This window comes from Pyxicephalus adspersus, chromosome 7, assembly GCF_032062135.1.
Source record: "Pyxicephalus adspersus chromosome 7, UCB_Pads_2.0, whole genome shotgun sequence".
NCBI classification, from domain to species: Eukaryota; Metazoa; Chordata; class Amphibia; order Anura; family Pyxicephalidae; genus Pyxicephalus; species Pyxicephalus adspersus.
Window position 1 is genome coordinate 49574116 of NC_092864.1, and position 21209 is coordinate 49595324.

Below are 21209 nucleotides of genomic sequence, written 5' to 3' on the forward strand. Positions count from 1 at the left end.
CAGATTTATAGTGCAGGCTAGAGGTGTCTACACATACCATTGGCAGCTTGAATAGCTCTGTAGTTATGGGTTAATGCCAAGACTTTCTGAAGTTCCCCACCCTGGATAGAATATGGGACTATTCCTGTCCCTTATACTCCTATTTGCCTACAAATATTATGGGCTGCTTCTAGGGCCAATAGTAAAGTGCAGGGGTAAGGGAGGGCCAGGCGATCATTGAAGTACCAGAGCAGTGATGGCATTTGCCCCTACCACAGGCTAAAGTTATGTACCTATAGGTCCTTCCACTTTATACCCTGAGCATTGTTTTCTAATCTTTTTAAAGCTGACCAAAGCTCACAGGTAGTTCTAAATATAAGCACAGTTCAATTCTCCTAAATGTCTGCGTATTTGGCTAGATCCCTACTCATTTGTCTGTGTAGAGAAGTAGGGATACTTGTTGCAGACAACTCTGCTGGCAGCTTATTAGGGAATAGAAAGAAGCTGACTGAGAATTGAACCCAGGTTCACTATTTCACCTGAGAATGTGCAATGTCTGCAGGTAACAATATACTGTATATTTGATTGTCACCGCATTCAGCCAAATTAAAACTTTTTAGGGAACATTTAGGGCAAAGTGTGACAAGCTGAAAGCTGGTAACTTCTAGACCTCTGCATCAGTACTTGTTTTTTGGAAGATCCCAAACCCCAATGTCTATTTTGCCCCTCTTATTCCTCCTTGCAAACCAGGAAATGTAGTTCACTGTCCAGTCAGAAAGTTAATGCGGTGGAAGAACTCCACATGTTTTAAGGGTTTAAAGTCTTCTGGAAATATGCAAAATGATAATATGAGGCATCTGAAGAACAGTTTTTGATTCTAGAGTTACAGTTTAAATTAATGCTTTGCCAACTTTGTTCCTTCACAAGGCTTTTGCTGATGCACACATGGAGAGTACTGTCATACAATGCTTAAAAAACTAATGTATTATTCCTTGTGCAGATCTATGCTAAACAAAAGCATTGAGATAAACCTATAATATTTAGGCAGTTTCAATCATAAAATCTCTCCTTTGTTGTTTCTATATAGCACTGCGGCAAAATAAAACCTGCCCCGACTACTTCCCCATTTTGCATCTGTTTTGTTATCTCCAGTATTAAATCTGAAAACTGAAAACATAGGCAGTCTGATTTCCATCTACAGGAAATTACCCCCCACCCCAATCCTCCAACTTTCTGAAGTTATGCTTTTAACTATTTAGCGTAGTACCTAGTACACCAATTTCACTTCCCCTGATTTTCTTTAGGACACCAGACCCTACCTTTGGTCCAGTGCAGCTCTCTGTGTTCCTGCGTCCACTTACCTCTAATGTTCATTCTACCAAGTCGTCTTTTCCAGCCTAATTTTTTTGGTTACATTATGAAAGATGCAGCTGAAAGGAAACTCCTGAAAGGCAGAACCAGGAAATCTGACAGGGAATAATACAGTCTGGTTGCTGATTCATGGCAGACAAAGAAGTACCTCATTAAGGTGATGATAGTTAAATCATTATCACCTTGAAAATCTATACAATAGTAAAACTCCTGTGTAACAGTAGAGAAGGTCAGTTGACAATAAATAAGGAGGAATGAACAATTGACAGTTTTATTGTATATTTCTCCAGAGAATAGACAAATACTTGGGTAAATAAAAAAAATGCAAAATGGTAATTCCTCTAATTCAGTCATTACTTGTACTAAGTTGCATTAAAGTTCTACAATGACATTGGATGATATTCATTGATGATTTCTAGTGTGACATGTTAGGATGACATCTGGGTATGAGAGTTGACAAGAACCGTAGCAGGCCACCTTGATGCCCCTCTGTCCCAGAATGGAGATGTCACATTGTACAAAACTTGTGAAGCAATGATGATAACTTCTTATGCATGAACATCTTCTTCTTTTACATCATTTCACATTAAAGAACCACTACTGAGAACAATTAAATCCACCAGGTACTCTTTAAGGTGAAGAATGCTATCTGCTTTCTATCAAGTTGCCAAAAATGTTATGGCTCTTCCAAGGAGCCCCATCCATACCAGTTCCCCTGATATACAGTATACAAGAGTACAAAACTGATCTTTCAAGAACTTTACAAGTCTGTATTATTTTTTTCCTGATAAGTCACAATGCAAACAGCAGTATCATTTTCAAGTTTTATCTTTAAGGCAAAAGTAAACTGTGATTAAAAAAAAACAACACCCACTCATTACTTTCCACTTTCACCTGAAGTTGCAGGACCTTCCTTGAAAAACCACTTGGTCTATGAACCTTTGCCGCCATATTCCCCTATTTAATGTACAGACCTGCGTAATATGTTGGCGCTATATAAATCCTGTTTATTATTATTAATAATAATATTAATAATAATTATATTCATCACTTCTCCAGTGGCTGGAGGATGGAGCCATAAACCCTGCCTTCTTTAAAAAGGTGCTGATGTGTATCAGCAATATGCAGACAACGACAAGGACTGCACAGGTATTAGGATTTACATGACTGTGCTATCTTTATGCCAGCATCTCAATCTAAGCAGTAGAAGCTGACATCAGACAATTCCTAAACAAAGATGTTCAATTTGTCTATAAACAAAAAAAAGTCATTATCAAGGGTGTACTCAAGGTACTTTTTAATTAATAATAATTGTAAGATCTGGAATGACAGGGGGGCCATAAACAGAATTTGTTCCCCAAAAAGTGAACTATTCAGCAATATAGCAAGATAACTAATTAAGCAATTCCTAACTAGGTAGAATTTGTTGACTTTATATTGTAATTACTTTATTTAGTATTAGATACCCTATTCTGAGTACTTATCCCCATTGTTAGCACCCAAACTGGTGCCCTGACCTCTGGAATCCAGTCAGCCCTTCGCTGCAATAGAAACATAAATAAAGGAACACATTATTTTTATTTTATTAAATCTTTTCACTACCCTGTCCTTTGGATCCACATGGCAGATTTGCTCTAAGCACACCCTATGCCTTTAGGTTGAATTCTGCTTTTTCAGGGTGTGAGACGCTATGCAAATTTTTAATGTACTGCCATCATTGCTCGCATCCTGCGCAGAACACTAAAGACTCCCTTTATTTATAGATGGAAAGGAAACATTTCTTTTGTAGTCCATTCATTTTTACATTGGATTCAGCAGCAGCTATGACAGTCTGCCTTGCTGCAAGGCTTATTGATCTTTTTCAATTGCTTTAAAAATGTAGAATGCTCAGTGAAAGTCACCACTCTGTCTATTTACATGTTTAAATGTGTGTCTGCACAGGCTTCTGGGTATCTTTATATGTGGAGCAGCGTCACAGAAAGCTCAGCATGATTTGTAAAATACAGAGGCTATTCACAATTCACTATATTGCCAAAGGGTCAGGAGAAGTACAGCACCACAGTACTTTGCATAAGTATTCTTAGTGTCACAGCGCAGCCTAGTGGACACAACACGAACTGCACCATGCTGGCTCATTTAAAATTCAATTAGTCATCTTTTTCTGTGCTCCTATTCACTGAAACAGTCTTTGTTCTTTCATTGCAGACTAAACACCTACTGTATGTACTGTACAACCCCCTGATCTGATACTAGTGGTGCTATAGATAAATATAACCTAAAAAGGCTTTAGTCATAGGGTCTAAAAGCCAATATTAAGACAAGAAGAATGTGTTCCCCCATACTGGCTAAGCTAAAAAATGGTTTAGTAAGGTTTATTTCAAACATGCAATGCTCCAAATTATATAACCGGAATGACTAAGCTTACTCGTTCAGACAAAAAGGATTACCTGAATCAAGTGTGCATAGCAAGGTTAGGTTCATGGCCTTATTTCCTAAATTGCTACCAGATAAGCTGTGGCTGCTCTTTTTATATGTCTGTCATTTGCAACCCCTATTAAATGTACAGCGCTGCATTCTATGTTGGCACTATATAAATACGGTTTATTGTCATTATCTTTATTAATAATAATAATAATAATAATAATTATATATATATATATATATATATATATATATATATATAATTGGATTTAATAATGCATGTCAATCAATAAGACATTATCCTGCATGGTTCTGTAGCTTATGAATTGTCTGCTTCTCTATCTATGATACATATGTCTCTTATTGCTGAATGTATGACAATCACCTTCTAGTTTATATTTAACTAATCCTTCTTCTAAAACTTGAATTTGGGCCTGTATAAAAAGAAACTTACTTTATTTCCTATAAAGATGCAAACATTTATTTCTACTGCTACTTATATTCTGAATACTCATATATACTAATAGAATATGTTAGTCTATTGTATATATTATACTTTTATGTATCTATTGTATATTTTACACTGGTATATGATATGATGACATCTTATAAATACCAATGACAATAGAAGATGATATTATTGTTACCATTGATTAAATTTGCTTTAATACTATCAATATTAAGATTATTATTTATTACTTTTATTTATATTATTATATTTATTACTTTTATTTATTTATAAGTGTCTACATTTTACACATTTTTCTGTACAGAAATAGGTGTTCCAAAATACAGACAGATATAAACAATGAAACAGGAGGCGAAGAGGACTCTGACCAAAAAAAGCTGACAATACAATAGTTGGGGGGAGACATGTATTTAAAATATTTGGATTGTATATAATAAACAGTATGTATTATGCAGGAACCTTATAATTAACATTACGAGTGAAGATGTTATGATTGGTAATAATAATTAAAAGTGCTCTAATATGTTGATCAGCATTGTAATTAAAATATTATTCATTCAAAATGTGCATGAATTTAATAATTTAATTACTGTACTATTCACCTAAACAATAAATATAATAAATCCAGACTATGGGTGCCATATTGTTGTAGGAAGTGTTGAATCTGATTTGTAATTTACCTGTATCAGTGTCTGTAACTTATTAAAATGATATTTTGTTTATATTTTAATCATGAATATTGCAAATAAAACATACTAGTATGTGTCTATGAACTATAATACACACATGGTGATTGTATTAAGCCAGACCTTCCTTTTTTTAAATAGTTGAAAAATAAAAGTATCATGTCAATTTGTTTCTTTTCTTTTTTTTACTCAGAGTATTATTGGGAGCACCAAAATATTCCAGCTATAATATAAGTTTAAATTAGGCCTCCAGACTCCAAATCCCATTCACAATATGAAAGTTAAAAAGTGTAGCTGCAAATATGTATCACAAACAATAGATCCTTATTATGATTAATTGTACTTAATCAGCAAACATATTACATATGATTTTTGGAACGTTATTCCAGGTCTCCGTGTCCTATAGAGGTTAATTTTTTTTTTTTACCATAAATAATATTCTCAACATTTGCTGAGGACAGTAAATTCTTGCAGTTTATGTTATTCTGTTTTTATGACTTTTTAACACTTAATAAAATTTTATTAGAACACTTTTGTGTTTACAAGGCCACAAAACTCTTGGCAGGCTGTCAGGAGTCTATTTTATTATTATCCTATTGATATATTGCAAGTAATGAAATAATCATGTCCAGAAATGTATCAAAGGCCAAAGGGATTATCATTGAAGTTAATGGCTTTTCAGATGCATTTTTGAGAATATGATTGAGAAAGGTGGCCAGCAGAAACGGTAGAAGAAAAAAAAGGGCAGCATACAATAAGATGAGACCTGTATCTTATTGTTTTTGTTTTTTTTTTAAATATTTTTAAATTCATTTGTAATATATTTACAGCAAACAATACTTTTACAATTATATTTTATATGCACATTATGAAACACAGATAGATTGAGTTTATTTATACTTGTGTTGTCACATTTTGCTCCATTATTTATATTTAAATAAGTAAATGCTGCTTCATACATTTGATGTATAATGATGTATACTCTAATCAAGAAGAATAATCTAATCAAAAACAAGAGTTTGTTGAACCTTTTCATGATAAAGAGAAAAAAAAACAAAATCCTCCATTGTGATTTGTTGTTTAAATGGATCATAGAATTATGTCTGTGTGTCATAGTATCATATGATCTATTGTTTTATTATAGGATTATAAACACTAAAACCTGTGTTCACTGAGTTTAATGTGATCCCAGTCACTAGAATCTCATATATTATTCAACTTGTTAATGTAGTGTCATTTTTCAATCTGCAGCTTTCATTAAAATAACACCAGGTGATCCTGACATAAAGGTCCATGTTCCAGATACAAGGTGACTACGATCTGCATGACTTCCATTTGACCTCCAGGGTTGTCGATCTGTCACACACCGATGGACACTACAAACTTTTTAACACAGTTTGTGTTAAAAACAGTTTTTGTGTTTTAACACAGATTACATTTGCATTGCTCACTTTTGTCATGTTCTTGAAACCCACAGTGAGAAATGGAACGCAGCCATCATTGGAGTGCATGCAGACAGCAAGTGGATGAACATAGGTTGTAGAAGATCAGCAGCACCGAGATTCAATAGAGGATAAAAAAAGAAAACAACAAATATATGTTTATGTCTGCATTAGCCTATGTTTTTTTACAACCTCTGGTAATTCGGAAAATAAGCCTGTGCACATATATAAAACCATGCTTATTTTCTATACACACATACAAGTGCAAAACTACATTACTGTCACCATGTGCAGCAGAAACATTCATATTGATTATATCATTATATATATCAAAAGGTAAGGGGTAGACCATTGTAAAGTGTAGATTCATCTCTTTCTTCATTCTGGGGGCCATTTCCACAACAAACAACAAATGTTAGCAAACTGTACTTTTTAGAATGGTCACCAAAGCAATAGTAAGGGGAAAATTTCCATTGGGGACACATGTCCCAGTGAAAACTTTTTAGAAGGCATTTCCTCCAACTCCCTGTTGTGTCTCAGGGACAGGAAGTAAAAAAGTAAGCAACATTTATTGACAACATTTTTAACTTTTCCGTACTTCATTCAAAACCAAAAAAGTTTTTGCCTTTAAATAAAATCAAACAAACAAACAAAAAAAATGGAATAGTAATTGAATTGTGTTCTATAATTGGCACTATAAACATAGTAAATACAAACTTTCCCAGGCTATAGGAGACGATAGTAAAACCATCTCAGCTTAGCCTGATCACATCTGAGCTATTGATGCAAAGAACATACATCAGGGGCCACCTGAGGATCTGTACATTGTTCTATATTGCTGATAGTCTATTACTGTACCTATTAAACCCTGAACTCTTATTATTCTCTGTACAACCCAAATTGGAAGCAAGTTTGCTGCTAATAGCAGCGCAACTTAACAAACTAACATCAAATGCTGTAAAATGTCACATTAAACTACAATGGAGTTCATGAAGTGTAAAATATATTCCTGTCCAATCATTTAATGCACACATTCTGAATTAATAAAAAACACATACCTAGATTTCAAATAATCTTACAAAGTGCCCACACTGTAACCTTACACATAGGGGCGTGTTTATAAAGCAGTAAACTAGACTTTCACCAAACATGCTTGGTAATTAATCAATCACTGTCATTTAAAAACACATACACATGGAAGATTCCCCTGCAGCGAATGTCAGATTCACAGTTTTATTAAAGAAAATATACCCCATACAGTATAACATTTGTAGATCAATGTTATATCTATTTTTTTTCATACACTTAAAATTGTCTACACCAGCTAACTATACGATTTTATTTATTTACAAAGATATTATTTTTTTTGTGTGACTTGTCTCAGCCTATGCTGACGGAATTATTTACTATGATAATAAATCAAAAATGAATTGTTTGGCTACTATACATTGCAGACCCTCATGGACAGTTAAGGGATCATGGATTACATTAAGTCTAATGGTGATTTCCTCTGTTACTGCTGATAATCAGCACAGATATCACTTGATTAGCAAATAGTCGCCTTGCAGCTCTAGGGTCCCTAATTCAATTTCCACCACGTCTATGGAATTTAAATACACTATTTATACTTCTTCTGACTTCCTCCAACAATACAAGTGAGAACAAGGAGATCAGGTCTAGGAGAGATCACTTCTGGATTAGAAGTTTACATATACCATTCATTACCATTGAAAGTATTTTATTATATTTGTTCAAGTCCAAAAAATTCCTGTTGCCCCTTCTAGAAATCTAATGATCTAATCACTTCCTGTGCTCTCTTCTCTCTATGTGTTATACAGAACACCCAGTTCTTTTTATGGACTGCAGAACATTCTATGTCATGAAGAAGAGGATACAAGCAGATTTTAGAATGGCTTAAGCATTTCCTGTCCTAGGGTGATGACGTTACGTCCCCATAGCTTCAGTACAGTACAATGAGCGAGTGTTGTCATGCTACTTCCAAAACAGAACTCAAATAAAATTTGCAGTGTTTAAAGTGATCATTACAAGCTGCTAATACTTTGAATGTTTCCCACGGGAAGATGGGATTAATGAGGACTCCCCCCCAATCACAAACCAAAAACTTTGAGTTATAAATATATTTTTATTATAATAAACAGTTTTTATATAGTGCCAACATATTGTGGCACGCCGTACGTTACATATGCCCTTGTTATCCTTCACACAAAAAACTCTGCTGTCTTTATTGAAAAACATTTTTAGAGTTTTCATACAAGAAGTGAAATTTATATGACACATCTAACCTAGTAATAAAAGTATGTAATGAATTTGATCAGGAATGGAACTGTGAAACAGCGACAGTAAGGCATGGGCACCCAACTTTTGAACTGAACACTTCAATGTTCTAATATGCAGCAAAATGTGTTTTTTGCCACATTATTATTATTATTATCAATGAACAGATTTTATATAGTGGCAACATATTACGTAGCGCTGTGCATTTATTAGGGGTTTCAAATGACAGACAGATACAGACAGTGACACAGGAGGAGGAGGGGACTTTGCCCAGAAGAGCTTACAATCAAAGAGGTGGGGGAAGTAGCATGGCATTTATTGCAGTGTTCTAAACATGCATGCAAACAAAAAAAGAGTCAATGTATTTCTGTAACAACTCATATTTCTGCTGTACAAAACACACTTGTTAATAAAAAATGGAACATTCTGCTACTGCCAGTAATAAATCTATGTGTCCTTTGTGAATCAAATTACTTCCAGGGATAATGTCATGTACTTTTCTGCGAAAGCGACATGGTCATGTGGCTACGAGTGCCGGATCACATGGTTATCAGAATGATGTTACATCCCCTCCAGCACCCTTCACGCTGCTGCTGACCGTCTGTGAAAAGAATGGCTGACAAAATGACTTTTATGAGAAAGGACAGTCCTATGGGAAGGAGCAATATTCAGGTGAAATGAAATACCATGTGTGATATATGTGATCATGTGATTTATAACACTGCTAGCGTTTCATATGGCTGTTTGTGCCCTGGCATTGTGGCTAGTACTTTTTCTTTGCAACTTTTCCCAAAAAACTGGACTTGTATAGGGTTTCTATATTCTTATGGAAGGAAACACATGCAAAATAAATGATTTGGACACTTTGTTGTCTCATTTTTGTTGCAGGTTTACATTAGGATATATTTATGATCCATATATTATATTATATACCAAATTGTTTTGGACTTTTTGAGTTTAGCACCACTCCATTAGAGAGAATTCCTACTACAGGAAATAGCTGCTCAAGGTTCACATGAAAAAAGGAGAAATTACCCCCTATCTCATCTTGGCAAAGTTGGGCCATTGCCGCCCAGTGGTTCTGCAGTTCAACGGCAGTTCATAAATGGCAGAAGTTGGGAACCATATTTTCCATGAGGCTGAACCCAGCTGCAGCAGATTGCAGCACAGATGAACGGCTGTGGTTTGAAGATTTGTGTCATGGCCAGTTGTTTTAGACCCCAATGATAATGGTTTGTTTGTATCATGACTATACTAGAGTATCAGCACATGCTTTTTGGAAAATTTCTGCTCTGTTGCTGTTCTGGTGGCAACTAAAAATTTGGATTGTTATCACTATCACTACCAGTGATCACCTGGTCACCAGGAAAAACAGAGGGTGCTTCTCCTTAATGGGGACACAAATATTAATACAAGTCTAGTAGGTAGAGGGTATATGTGGGGCACTGGATCACTTTAGTATTTATTCCAGTTGGACTGTTTAAACCACAGTACAGTATGGATATTGGTTTTTAGATTCTAGATTAGATAAGCCCTAATAAAGTAAGAGTTTTCAACCATTGACATTTTGTTGGTTTTACCTGAATGTTGCTCTCAATAAACATAAATTATACTCTGGTGCATTCATTGTAGCATTCACTAATCTCTGGTGAATATTGGCACTACAAATCTGGAAAAGGTATTAATCACCACACTGTCCAAAGCTACAAAGAAAAAGTTTTGAATTTGGACAATTATATTTGGATGAGTTTATGTAGGAGTCTTCTGAATCCCTCAGGTTTATAGGTGGGACATGTGGCGAAAGTCTAGACCTGACTTGTCAAACCTTTTCTTCATCTAATGGCCAGGCTGTATATGTGGGTCAAGTTTGTAACATACAGAGTGCATGGGTCAGAAGTCATATACAACCCAACAAACAGAGAGCAGGGGTTGGGGTTATAAAACATACATTGTGCATTCAGTTGGGAGTATACAGTGCAGAGGTCGGCAAACTCCGGCCTTTAGGCCAGATACAGCCTAGCCAGTAGTCTGTTCCGGCCTAACGCCCTTCCTGGTCGATCAGCCAAATCCTGGTCAGCAACCCGCGGCTCTTGAGCCTCCTTGTTATGCCTCCCTTCCCTATTTACTGCGGCGGGCGTTAACACTTCCGCTGCCAGGGTAAGGGGACATTCCCTCTCCTCCGCATGCATTGCGAAGGAGAGGGATTTCTCTTCAGGGGTGTTCCTGGTGGGGGGCCGAGCCATCAGCGCGGGACTCAAAAGAGAGTTTGGCCTAGTGTGCCTTCTTGACGTCCTGAAATGGCCTAGTAGCCAAAAAAGTTTGCTGACCCCTGCCCTAGTGCATAGCACCACGTATGACTTATTTCACCAACTTTATTCATAGGACAGGAGTTTTCTCTCTGAAATACTTCAACCATACACACTCACATTCATAAACATATCACTTGGAGAGATCAATTGGGCTAAACATCATAGGAGGTAATAAACTGCATGCTCATTATACCATTCAATCAAATAATTGTATGAATGGTACCTATTCCTACTTTTTCTATCGAAACTGTACAAGAAAATGTTTGTGGTAGGATGCCTAAAAGCTTTGGTTTTGCAATAAAATTGTCCAAATGGAGCCACAAATAATTAAAATTGTGTGACAATTTCCTGCGTATGGCTAGCATTATTAAACTTCCTGATTATTTATTCTGAATAGGTATCACTTGGATAGATTGCAAGGATTCTGAATATTTTACCTGAATAGGTGACAATGTAGAAACCTAAAAACCTCCAAAATATTGTTTATTGAAATCCTATATGGCCAACTAAGAATCAGAACCTACTTACATGTTACAGCCTGATCAGGCTTTAGTTATACGAAGCCAAATAACCTACCAATATGTTTTCGGGGTGTGGGAGGAAACCGATCTTAGCATGGGGAGAAAATTGCAGGCATTTTGTTTCCTAACCTGGATTCAAACTTGGGGCTATGGAACTTCAGCATGGGCTCTTACGATTATTATTAAATCATACTTATAACGAGCTAACATATTATGCAGCACTGTACATTAAATAGGGGTCGCAAGTGACGCATACAGACAGTGACACTGGAGGAGGAGAGGACATTGCCCAGAAGAGCTTACAATCTAAGGGCTCCTACTCATAGGACAACCTTTCTGCTCTATCATTATTTTGATGAACAGTCGTTTATCTGTTCTTGAACTGTCATGACATTTTAATATTTGAAATTTAAAGCCTATTATTAAGACATTTAACCATTTAGACTGATGTCCTTAGGAATTGTTGAGGTTGCTTATCTTTTGAGCTCTCTCCTTTGCAGACTGTTTACGTCTAGGCCTTACATTTACAGCCTTCGATAGGCCTTGCCAGACAAAGCAGACATCTGGTTGTCACTTCTAATTGCATCTTTGCACCAGAAGTTGCTTTCTAAATACCGTAATTCCCTTTGAACATGAAACTGTGATGCACAACAGTTTATATGGGGAGGTAGATCTACTCGGTGGCTTTGGCCTACAGGAAAAGGAGAAAAAAAAAGAGATTTACAATGTAGGAAGGCATTCATACAATTGAAAGGGTTTCTGTTTAAGCCTGCAGTTGAGTTTAATGATACATCAGTTTCCTTTGCAACCCGCCTGGTTGAGTCTTTGAACAGTGACAGAAATAGCAAAATTGGAAAAATGGTTTCCTTGCTCTTGCCTTGTTTAATGCTTCCTAAAAGTGTTCTAACACAAATTAGTATGAGGTTTAAAAAATAAAAAAGCCAGGTCAGTGGATTAAAGGCTTTATCCAGATTAATGCTGCTTTATTGTGATTTAGATCCTGAAAAAGTTTAGACAGGATGTGACACCAATTAAATCCATGTGGTTTAATTTCAATACTGAGCCATCACATCATTTTTATATTAATTGTCTGAGTGTTACTGACAAACCATCATTTTTATTTCATACTGTCAGATTTATTAGGTTAACAGGATACTTTTATGTAGGTTACATGGTCTGTCAAATAAAGTGCACGTCACCACACAATAATTTCCTCCAAATTGTAATGTTAGACATGGAACCCGACTTATTTTCCTGGCTATTGTCAGGTTAGATATACAGCCTACAATTTCACTGGGACTGATCTCTGTTGGAGGCAGCCTGCAACATAAGGTTTGAATAGAACGCGTGATCCATTATTATAAGATCTGTTTAATCAGGAAAAATCACTACAGTCAAATAGTCTTAAAGCATGCCTATATATTCATTACAAATAAATCCGATCACATTACAGTACAGGCACTTTACATGGATTTCATCATTTTGCTGTTTGAAATATTGTAGATTTGTCATGTTCTGTTTTACTAGTAGTGAGGCTGACTGCCAGAGTAGCAAAGATTAACAGTAGACAAGAGTGGCATTGTACAACTGTGTTTCCTTGGTTGATGCCCCAGTCCTTTGTGTACAACACATGATCTGTTGCGGGAAAATTTTAGTTAAAGAGACCCTAAATCAAGCTAAATGAAATTTCAGTTAAAAGAAAGGAATAAAAATCACATATTGTAAATGTTGACTTGCAGAGTTTTTTTATTTGTTCCATAAATGATTTTTTATTCACTTGAAATTTGCTTAAATATGAATTACTCAGTGCTGGCCAAAATATTAGGTTATAAATAAATATTGGTATAGCATATAAATACATATTAATATTATTTACATATGTATATTTATTATATAAATATACTTTACTTACCTTTAATATATATCTATCAGCGATGGAGTGAAGGGAAATATTACACAGCTGCTTTTCTCAAACTTTTTATCCCAGAGGCGCCCTTGAAAAAATTTTGAAGATTTGGGGAACTCCTGTAACAGGTAATAACTGGGAGTCAATGAGAAGAATGCCACTTACACTGGTGATCATTGAGTGAACCAAGTGGTGGACAGCTAGAAGGAGTATGGAAGCCTTTCTCAGCTTTTCTAACATGGTGGAACCCTTAAAGTAGCTTTCAGGTCTCAGTGAGCCCCTGCTATAATTACAATATCTATAACTTACAGTATATTAAAGTGCTGGTCAGTCGAAAAAGATATGTCCAACATTGTTGGCCAGTGGAAGCCAAAAAGATCATTGGTGTAATGTTGCTATTACCAGGCACAATGCTTCACACCAATCAGATTTCAGTTTACTGAAGTAAGGTCAGTGTCAGTGTGTAAATAAATAGCTTATACAAATCCACGCTACAGTATTTGCAATAATGTAAGCGGTAGAGAAAAAAAATGATGTGATAGAAGAAAACTAACTGCACTTTCAGAATCAGCATACCTATTTTAGTGTAAATAAGCTTAAAAATTGAAGTCAACAAAAAAATTGTTTAAAATTTTTCCCCAGTGTTATTAGTGGAGGACCATGGGAAATCCAAAAATCATAGCAATATATTATTCTTTGCATTTTCACTTATTTCTAGAGAAAATTCTCTTGTTCTGAAAAATCGAGGTAGACTTGTCAAGCTAACAACAGCTTTTATTGCATGTGCAGTAATTACTCTTTTCCTAATCTCCATTTTATAGCTCTTTAGTGGAGGGGGCTGGAAGTAAAATGGTGGCTGCAACAATTTTACGACCTGCACAGTCATTCTGGCCAAACTGCTTGGATTTCTTTTACTTCTTTGTAGCCGTCTCACATGCCATGGGCAGAAAAAGAAAGAAACCCAGCAGCTCTGGCTTCCCTCAGATTGATGCAGAATGATATACCTACGAAGTAACTTTTACCAAAAAAATGTTAAACTTAATGCATTGTTTTAACCCAGGACTACCCAACTTTTACTCCAAATTGTTTACATTGTATTCCATTAAAACAATTTATGAATTACAAGTTGAATTACCTATTGTCTAAATAAATACAATGTAAAAATATATGTATTATCGGTACAAGTTGAATGAAATCCTTAAAAATAGACTTCCTAATTTATACTAAGATTTCACTATTTGTTTGCATTGATTTTTAAGTTATGAATGAACTTTAAAATGTAAAAAAAGCAAAACTTTCAGTTGAATAGAGTAGAGAATGGTTTAATTGTCTTTCATTCTGTTTGCTGTATCCTGTTTGAGAGATTTGGTTTCATTATTTGCATGGAAAAGGAAGTATGAGGAAATCTCTCAAAAGTGAGTTTAAAGCAGAAGTCCTGCACCGTTCTTTTCTTCTTTCCAGCATGGACAGGACGGCGGGAAAGGCCATCTTCTTTCTTCTTCTTCTGCTCATGTTGCTCGTTAGATCAGATGATGTGTCTTGCTGAAAAGAGAAGGAGCGCCCCTTAGCATCTTGGGATATGTGATGTATGTATCACATGAGGCTGTAGGTTTCCCATTTAAACTTTACTACCGCAACGGTAAAGATGGAAGAAGAGGGGTCTTCCCCCCAAAAATAAAAAACAACAAAAAAAAAAAAAACGATGATGGTCTGCTTTAACACCCCCATAGACCATCACTAGAAGTGTCCTCAATTAACAATTTACCCTTTATTTCTGTGCTCATGACAACTTTCATATTTTTGATTTTTGATTTATTTTAGTCCCAGTGACAATAGCCACCGGATGAATCTCCCTAGTGTTAGACAGTATTTTAATCCAACCAGGGCCAAAATGGCAATAAGATTAGTATATGAATTCTGAGAGTTTGTCTTACAGGGAAACAGAATTAGAAGGCACGCTCCTTGGTAAAGCCTTTTGCGTAAAGATACTGCTGGAATCCAAAAACAGCTTAACTATCAATTTTGGTATAATCAGTTCACATCATGCGTCAGGCAGGAGTAGTGTTGGTCGAATATCTCACTATTCGATGGAATAAGCCAATTTTATTCCGATGATTGAACGTCAAATTCGAACACTAATAAAGTCAATGGGGGGAAAATTATTTTTTTGCAGGACTGTGTAGAGCTTCTACAGCCCCCAAATACATTAAAAAAGATACATGTACTTATTCCCCATGACTGTAAGTCACTGACTTTTTTGGGATCAGGAAGCCCCCTTTAACAAGGTGACTCCCAGATGTCCTACCATGGGGAATAAGTACAGGGGTACATAATATGTACCCCTGTACTTATAATTTTTTTTTTTTTTGTAAGCCATCATGATCAGTTAAAGCTTTGTTTCCCTTTGTTTCTTGAGCAATGAACAATTTGTACCTCTCAGATCAGTTACACCAATAATCTTTTTGGCTAGCTGTTAGGGTGACATTCTTCCCACTAGCCAGCAATGTAAGGCATTCTTCAGGCCCAAGGAGTGCATGGATCAATAGTGTTTTTAAAGTTTTATATAGAGAAGGAAAGAATAAAAATCAAGTAATTTTGTGCTGTCCACTCCTTTTCCTGCCCAAAAGAAACAACAGGAAGTGTGAGAAATACACTTCAAAGTGAAAACATTTTTCATTTCAGAGGGTTGTTCTCGGAATAGGTCATGATAAGCCATTGGATGTTCCTTACTTATTGCTTTGATGGCATTTCAAAATGTTGGATTGTCCCTCAGTTACTGTCTTTGTGACAATGGGGTGAATTTCTCTTGAGGGAACATCCAATACAAATTGAAACTGACAACAATTTTAAAAACAACAGTAGCAAAGGACTAGTAATGGCTACCATTTTATTATCTAGTAATGGTTAATATCATTTCTTATCAACTACTTAGTATTTTGTTTCAAATTGGTTTTAGCATACCTTTAAATGAAACTAAGTTCCAATAAAGATTTTAAGTTTAGGAACAATAATCATTCTTCCCAGTTTATTCAGGCTGTCATTTTGTGCTATAAAATAAAATGATTCTGTAAGCTCTGCATCTAATAAAGAGCCTTCTGGAGTCAGTCACCCCCAGGAAAGGCATTTCTTAAACATTTTGTAGTCAGTACTCCATGCTGTTTTTTTTTAATGTATCATTTTTAAGGTCAACATACTTAATAAATTTAGATTTAAAGCTGTTGTTATTTTTTCCAGATTTTCATTAGGCAAGAATAGTGAACTCCTTTTTACAGATGTAGCTAATGCATTGTCTCCTATTTGGTGCAATTTGGAAGAGATATATAGCTCAGCAATGACAAAGGTAATCAGAAAGAATTCTACTAACATGAGGCGTTACCTAAACTGTTTATTTTAGAGGAAATGTTTGTTAAAGTATGGATTGCAATCCAAATTGGGTCATGGACCTGATCTGATCTTGCTGCAGCCCCTTAGGGTTTACATTTTGGAGCGCAACTGTACAGCCTTAAGCCAGTTGGACACGCTCTAATTGTGCTAGGTGCCTGCAAATATTACAGCACCTGTGTCAGGCATGGGGTTATATTGTACTGCTGTAAGTAATGGCCACATCCATCGCCTAACTTAGGAATACTGCTACCGCAGACAGGTTTAGGACAGAGGCCTCAGCATATGACTACCACTTTCCTATTGCTGTGCATTGCTTATGTGTGCACAGAATAAAACTGAAATAGGTGTACAGTGACTGATGCTGATAATGCTAGTGATGCTAATTTCTACATCTGCACTTAAAGTGCACCTCACCACTTTCTTCTGTACTCTGCACTGAGCGTTGTCTTTTCCAAACCACCCGTTTCTGTATTCTGCACTGTGCATTCCGTCTTCCTCACCACCTCTTTCTGTACTCTGCACTGTGCATTGTCTTTTCCCCACCACCTGTTTTTATACTATTCATTTTGTATTCCCTGTTCCTCACCACTTTATTCCATATCCTGCACTGTGCATTCTCTTTTCCCCACCACATGTTTCTCTATACTGGACTGTGCATTCCGTCTTCCTCACCACCTCTTTCTGTACTCTGCAATGTGCATTGTCGTTTCCCCACCACCTGTTTCTATATTCTGCACTGTGCATTCCCTGTCCCTTATCTCCTCTCTCTGTACTCTGCACTGTGTGTTCCCTCTTCCTCACCACCTCTGCTTTACACAGAAGAAAAAAAAGTAATAACCTTACTAGAATGGAAACACATTTACTGATCAGTGGTTTTTTTATGCATTCATTGTTACTTTGTGTGCCTTTGCTGACAAATGGTATTTGCATTCTCAGATTAAAAAGTTGCAGAACCCCTGATTTAGAAATTATTTAATGGTATTAAAAAAAAGCAAACAAAGCAATACTTATCGGTATCAGAATACGAACCATCAAACTATTCTGTTTGAAGATCTAAGTTTGGTGGATAGTCTTCAGCATCAGCTACTCAGCTCCTGTTAAAGATGTGTCAGATGTTTGCTCCTTTACTATATTATTTTTTTATTGATCTTTACATCACTACTATACTATGCAATGGTGTGGGGCAAGCAAAGGAAACTATGCTGCGCAGAAGGGGCCCTAGAATAAAAAAAACTCATTACAAGATGTGAATGAATATGATAAAAATTATGTTTAGGGCTCATATTGCCCCAGACCCTTTGACTAGCTAGAAAATGTATATTTTTCCAGAGATTTGTTCTATTTTAGAGAGTTGTTGTTGATGAATAATTAGGCGGTGTAATATTTTATTCATTGCACAATATTGGGATGGGTACATCTTTAGGAATATATGTATACAATCAAGACACAGACCAAGCATTAACATCATGCCTTTTTCACTTATTTCTGCAAGACAAGGGCATCTATGTCCATGTTAGCAGCCCATGCTTTTTATCTTATGATGTGTTTAGAGCTGGTGTGCCACATGTACTGTAACTAAATGAAAATCTTCTTGATTTAAAGGACTACAATCTTCTACAGCCTGCTCCATCTTCTGGTGAGAATGGGAAACCCACCCAACATAAGCATACCCTCTGTATTGCTGGAAGCACTCCCTCTGCTTGCTGTGATTAGTACTGCACAAATGCAGCTACGTGCAGGATGCCAGGATATGCCAGGTTACCTTGGCCAATCAAGATGGTGGAAGATCTGACACCCAGAAGAGGGGCCGATAAAGGTGGTGGTGTCTGCAACAGAGAAAGGTCAGGTAAGTGTAAACAAACTGAGATCAGTCAGGTATGTTGATTTTATTGCAGAAGGGACAGGTCCCTTCTATAATGTAAACCTACCTTCCTGTTTACAATTTTTTTTACAAATAATTCCACTTTAAATGCTAACAGGGTCTTACAAAAAATGTGTTTTTTTTCAGGAAAATGAAGACTTCCAGCAAAAGGTAAAATTGCAACATATCCAGACCAGGCCTGGGTATTGGCTATTGTGAATACCTATTATCCCAACAACTTGTAGCACCAGTATACTGGAAACATTGGACAAAATTGGTTAATGTCTTTATAATTTACTGCAGCACTACATAAGCTGCCCATTCTTCGGTTTTAACTTTATGAATTAAGATCCCCTGCAGCCTAACCAGGATTTCATCACAACAGCTACCTTCTGAAATTATCCGCAGTCATGACATAATCTGCCTGACCGAGAATTGAACTCTGCAGAGCTGATGTTTGTTAATATTATAGGCTGACAATTTACTGCATTTCAGCAACATGTCCAAGCTGTTTACATTGTTTATCAATAAGATTTACAAGTAACTATGTGCCAGCTACTGCATATGATTATAATCTCTATGCATGTCTGCAAATATTTTATACTGTGGCTTCTGCAACAGATGGATCCTTCCTCTTCACTATTTGCCTTATAGCTTATGGGGCTAATTTATGAAAACAGCAGCAAATAAAAGGGGAGCAAAATTGGAGCTTTTGCCCAAAGCAAGCAATCAGATCTCATCTTCCATTCCCAAGGAACATGAAACGAGAATTTTAATTGCTTGTTGTGGGCAAAAGCTCCACGTTAGTGCCTTCACACTGAATCTGATAACTAATTCTCTGTGTTCACACTTTTACAAATTGTACTTTATTGCTTACATTATTAAGAAATAAAAAAAAAACATATAATAACTAATGCATGCCTTTAGTAAATATTTCAGGTACCTGATTGGTGGGGCATACAAGCTTGCCATAAAAATATAGTATTGTCTAGTCTCTCATTGGAGGGGGCTTTTTATATTTAATGCATATTCCAAACGGCTGTTTGATTATTTTTAATAATTGATTTTGATATTGTTGTATTTAAATCCAGCTAAGGTTTGCTTGTATATAGAGTGTAAAAGGTTCGAACCTCAGCAATGTATTTCCTAAGCTTGGCACTGGTCAATTAGTGCACAATCAGGTAAGTGATATCTCCCCAATACCAATCTTGTACCTTGATTTACTGTTCTTACTACGAAACTGAATTACTTTTCATCAGCTAACATATCAGCATCAGTTTGCCATGAAAGTCTGAATCAGATTGGTCACTGTGAATAAATGACATATGGCCTGAAATTAGCAGAAGTAACTGTCAACAATTAAGCTCCTATTAAAAGCAAAGAGGAAAGGGAATAAAAACCTTAATAAATAAATTATTGCTCTCAGTGCCCTTGGTGGGCAAAATCCTTTTAGTTTTTTGTGGTCAATGGGGCTAGCAAACAGGATAAATACAATAAAAGAAGAAAAAAACAGCTTGCAATCTTCTTTTCTGCCTATATATACCTACAGTATTTATAAGTAAATCAGTATTTGTGAAAGTAGTAGTTGCAAGGTCAAGCCATCGCTATCTCTTCTTTGATCCTTCTGGTTTTAGTACTGCTGTATCATAAAAAGCTGCAACCTTTATAGGATCAACAAAAACTATGTTTAATTTAATATTCATATGCATCATGTAAGGATAATGTGCATTCCTTCAAATATACGTGAAATTAAATTAGTGTAATACATTTTGGTTGCTATAGGTTTCTGCACTTCCCTCTGAGTTTATTATTTATATTTGATTGCTTTTTAGCCATCTTTTTTTTGACAATTTGCCAATGAACACAGGAATTCGTAGTACAGCAGACAACTTTGATTGCCTCATTTATTATAAATATTACCGAGGCTTACTATAAAATGCTCCAGCAATATCCTCTTCATATCAATATTTACAGTGCAAAAATGCTGCTAAATAATACATGAGAACTTAAGCCTGGATCCTATTAATTCAGGTTATAGATCCATTTCTCTGCATAATGTCTATCAAGCTTCTGTTTTCTAACGATTGATGATTACTATTTATTTTCTTAGTACTGGGTTATTGCGGACTTGGCTGAGTACAGATACTACACAGACATTGAATGCTCCAGTCTTATCAGTGATAGATGGCAATGTGTGCCAACAGCTCACTGTATCAAACACACTTAAAGGGAATCTATTTTCAAGACAAATATTGGAGAAGCTACTGACCGAAGCTGCCCATTTTACCTGGTCACATACTAATTTAAATGAAGTCACTATAGTAGGATAAGGCTTGTCAGGTGCTTCCCTGTCCTGAATCTTTTCAATATGGAGCTCAGGGGATCATTGATTCTCATGCACGCCAAAAGGACAGGATGTTAAGGACTGGTTATTGTGTCTTCAAGAGAACATCTTCTAGCTGAGAGAAGGTATGATTTACAAGCAAGCCAATATCACAATTGTTCTTCATTTTAGACTTCTCTAGAGCTGTCCCAACTCTCTGGAATGGTCTTCCTCGTCCTATT

The 21209-nt window shown here is 36.0% G+C and overlaps 1 long non-coding RNA gene across 1 annotated transcript; it reads left to right on the forward strand.

Annotated features, from left to right (window-relative positions):
* Positions 1–9246: 9246 nt before the first annotated feature.
* On the forward strand, positions 9247–20574 carry LOC140334557 (uncharacterized). The gene is made up of 4 exons (XR_011921591.1): positions 9247–9335; positions 16634–16739; positions 18386–18629; positions 18792–20574. It is a non-coding gene; the product is annotated as an uncharacterized lncRNA (long non-coding RNA).
* The last annotated feature ends 635 nt before the right edge of the window (positions 20575–21209 follow it).